This window comes from Argentina silus, assembly GCF_951799395.1.
Source record: "Argentina silus genome assembly, chromosome: 20".
NCBI classification, from domain to species: domain Eukaryota; kingdom Metazoa; phylum Chordata; class Actinopteri; order Argentiniformes; family Argentinidae; genus Argentina; species Argentina silus.
Window position 1 is genome coordinate 12,095,277 of NC_139674.1, and position 4,404 is coordinate 12,099,680.

Consider the following 4,404-nt stretch of genomic DNA (forward strand, 5'->3'; position numbering starts at 1 on the left):
CCTTCTCTTGAGACGGAACAGGGAACAGGGCACAGGGCCTCTTCAGTTTGACCCCGTCCCTTAGCATCACACTGGCCATGACATTGAATTGCAATGAGTTCCCCACAGACAATCGTAGCTCTAGGATAATGTTAACGAATGTTTTAACATTTTTGACTACGGTGATGACCGGTGATCTACGAAAGGTTTGGGGAGTCTCCTCCCTGGCCTTTGCCTGTCAGAGTGTTCAGATGTGAACGCACCCTAACCCTCCTGCATGAAGTGTAGATGTGTGTGACGGTGGGTCTTTGGGGTTTACCGAGTATTGTGCCAAAGGAACATGTGCGTTATGCTGTAATGAACCTAGAAACTCCTGAACCTGAAACCTAGAAGCTGGAAACTGGAAACACTGCACGGAGAGAGACAAAGCTGAGCTTCTATCACCCTCAATGGAAAATAGCATTGTCCTCGAGACAATATCTGTATGAAAATGTTGGTTTTAGACAAGCACAAATGAGATCATCTGCAAGAGCTGTTTTATGATGAAGGACTCTCTCTCTCTTGCTCTCTCTGGCAAATCTGTTAGCTCTACTATGAATATCCTGGGCATTTTAAAGTACAGTACGTAGAATAGATCACGTGTGTCTACCAGATGTTTCTATCTGCCATTATGAGACTGCCTGCACCCTTACACACTAGAAAAGTATTTCAAATACGTTGAAATACTGTAGGTGCCCTTGACAGAAGTGTGCTTAATTCACAGCAGCTGTTGTGGTGTAATTGGACCAATGGGATCATCTCAAAATTCTCAAACCATGTCCACCCGGTTCGCTAAGCAAGCTAAATCAAGTCCATCTGCAAGTATTTGGAATTATACTTTTCTAGGGTCTGTTACAGACAAGAGGGCCGCCATTCTATTCTAGAATCTTTTTGAGAACGTTTTCAACAAATCATTGTATAGTCACACGTTTTTACCGTCCAATTGAGGAATTTCTTTCTATGTTTGACAGAGAGGTCATCTTCAGAGTGCACTGTTTATGAATGTCCTGTTCTACAGTACTTAAAGGCAGTGGTGAGAACCGAGTGTTTTACAGAGAGCAGACGCTGTTTTTGTAAAGATTTTAGCTGAAAATATTGATCACCTAATTCAGTGCAACGGTTAACTTCAGTATTGTTTGTATGTTTCACTTTTGTATGGTTAATTTTCCTTTTTAATTTGTTGTGAATTTTTGGGATTAAATATTCACATTAATCAGTACTTGAGAAATTGTAAATTATATAATGATGAGATTGTTGTAAGTATGCCAAATATAGTACCTTTGTGTATTACTATTATTGTAAATATTGTGTTTTTAACAAAATGTAGCTATAACAAATTTACAGCTTTGAATGTTGAAACAGCAAATTATTATTATAAATGTCAAAATGTTATGTTTTTGTGAGTGTAGAAAGACTAAGGTAATGCATAACTACACGCATAACACATTTACATGCTCAATAAACTGCCCTATGTAATAAAAAACATTTGATCAAGCATATTGGAAATTATTTCCTCCTTCAAGATTATGGAGAGACTTCAGGACCCTTCATCGTTTAATCTCTGTTTAAGATTTAGAATGTTTTTGCCACCAACAGTACCATGACAACAGCATTCTAATAATAAGGATGTGGGTCAGAATGTTATTGTTGGGAAATGTTTGGTGCCAAGATAGAAGATAGGATACAAAAAGTATGTTTTTATATCTTGACATTGACAATATATAACCTCTGTCTAGTGAAATGATTCAAGATCAGAAAAGGACTCACGTCTGCCCATTCTGTTCCTGCACAGTACCCATGTAATGGGAAGATAATCACTTATATTTTTGCATAAGAGGAAGAACAGCCCAGCATTGCATATCAGAGTCGCTAAGCTCACTGCTTTTCCTCCCTGGCACGTATACTGTAGGGGCTTTGGGAGGTGGGAATTGTTTAGGAGTTACTGGGGCATGATCAGACAAGACAGTATGCACACAGGGGGAAGAGATTCTCTTTAAACAAAAACACCTAATTAATCCACCATTTTAGAACAACTCTTCATGGCATCACCATGACAATGACTATGGCCTGTATTTGCACACATTCTAATGTGTTGGGGGTGGGGTATTGGACTCTGGCGGAGCGAAGCGGCAGAACTGTCAGGGCGAGTTTGTGGTGTTTTCCAGAGAGCGCCACTGAGGCGACTTGTGTTTGGGAGGAAGGAAGAGTGCACACACTTCACCTGTCAGATAACCCCATAATTGTAGCGCCGTTTGTAATTTGACAGTGTTAATCGTGCCAGAAATGAATTCCCCGTCTAATCTGTAGACTGCTCGCTACAGAGGAGACATATTCTGGAGGAGTGAGAAGCACGGTTCCATTCTAACACCTGGGAGAATAGTTGTCAGTGAAAACCACAATGGGCCTGTCAATCTATCTGCGTTTAGCTTTCATATGACGGAGGCTGCTTCTTGTTCCACAGAACAAATAACATCTCGTTATGGTTGAGGAAAATATTTGTGATTCTGACATATCATACTTAAAGCATGTCGTTGACTCGCCCCTGTTTGTATCTGCATATATGTAGCAAATAGCAAGCTTATAAATATAGCATCCAAGTTACATCTGAGTGGTTTGGAAATGCACTGCGCACTGCGAACGCACTTTCCTGAAGTGACGCTGTTGTCACCACACAGTTGGTTTTAATAAAGCGTCTCTGATTTGTTGAAGACACAGCCAGATTTACGAGGTGAGGTAGTTTGATAGCTAGCATGATACATGTAGATATATAGCGTAACTGGCTAGGTACTCTAAACAATCTGTCGAACAAGATCCACTCCCCTGGATCAGTCATCATAAGAAAACATCTCTGCTAGGACCAGGTGCCATTGGCAGTCACAATGCGAGAAGATGTTTTATTATTAACAGTAGAGGAACTGTACAGAAGGTTAGGGGGGAGGGGGGGTGAAGAGGTCTTTAGGAGGGACGGTCAAGATGTATCCTGAAGAGATGGGTCTTCAGTCTACGGCGGAAGATAGGTAGTGACTCTGCAGTCCTGACAGCAGTGGGAAGCTCGTTCCACCACCGGGGCGCCAAGACAGTGAAAAGCCGTGACACACATGACAAGTTTCTGCTGATCCAAAACTTGAGTTGGGTTTGTTCGTGAGGATTGCCGCTCTGAAACAATGAGCCTATCGCTGAAAAACACAACTGGGATATTCCATGTATACGATCGTGAAACCTGCCTGCCTTTCCATAGTAATAACAGACATACATCTGAACAATACGGAATATATAGCAGTCGAGCTTAGCAGAACAGTTTAGCCCCGTTGTTCTGATGCTAAATAACCTCCGTTTCTACTTTTCACAAGGTGATGATGGAGAATCAGCTGGGAATGGTGCTGCTAGCTATTCATTTAGCCTTGCTGGGGGGCGTGTGGAGGAGAACACTGCCGCACAGCCGCCCAAGGTGTTTGTCTCGCTCACTGTGACAAACCTCTGCGGGATGTAGGAAAGCTGGAGCATCTCGACGGGGAGTGAGATGAAAGGAGGGGGGGGGGGGGGGGGGGGGATTCATTTGTGTGTGCGTCCTCATTTCAGGATTATTGGGATTTTAAAAAGTTACGATGAGTTTAGTAACTTGTGCGTTACGACTAAAAGTGGCCTAAGTGAAACGACTGCTGCGTTTAGAAGGCATTGCCCCGAGTTGATAGTGAGTAAACACTCGCCTGTTGAGGTATGTACACAAGCCAGGGAGGGCATGTTGAGGTCTTGCGATAACACCGCAGCTTGCAGTGATCGGACACAAATCATCCGTAGGACAGAGGGGAGTCTTGAGGTAGATGATAGTACAGGCGTAATACTACAGTATACGACCCAATCTAATCACATCAAATCGCTGAGAACGAGGGGATGTGCATGTGCTGCTACAGTACCACTCGTACCTCCTGCATGGTGAGAGCCCACTTGAAGTTGTCCTTTCATTATTTCTCTCTCATCCTCTCCACCGGGTCGTCCTCCAAGGTCGTCAGACAAGGGGGCCCTGTTGACTCGTCTTTTCGCGCCCACGGAGTGCCCTCCTCTCTGGGCCTCTTGACTTTCCTCTACCCCCCACCCCCACCACCACCACCCCCACCCCCGCCCCCGAGCCTGGATCTCTGGATGGCGTCTGTGTCTGGAGCCAACCCGTTACCACCTAAGCCCTCTCTCTCTCTCTCTCTCTCTATCTCTCTCTTTTCTCTTTTCTCTCTGTCTCTCTCTCTTTTCTCTCTTTTCTCTCTGTCTCTCTCTCTCTCTCTGATGATCACCTTAGTTCTGCCTGGTTGGCCTCGGCGCGGTGCCGTTTTTTTTACCCCAGCTTTATCCCGGCATTGTGCCCCCCCCCCCCCCCCTCCACCTCCCACAGGT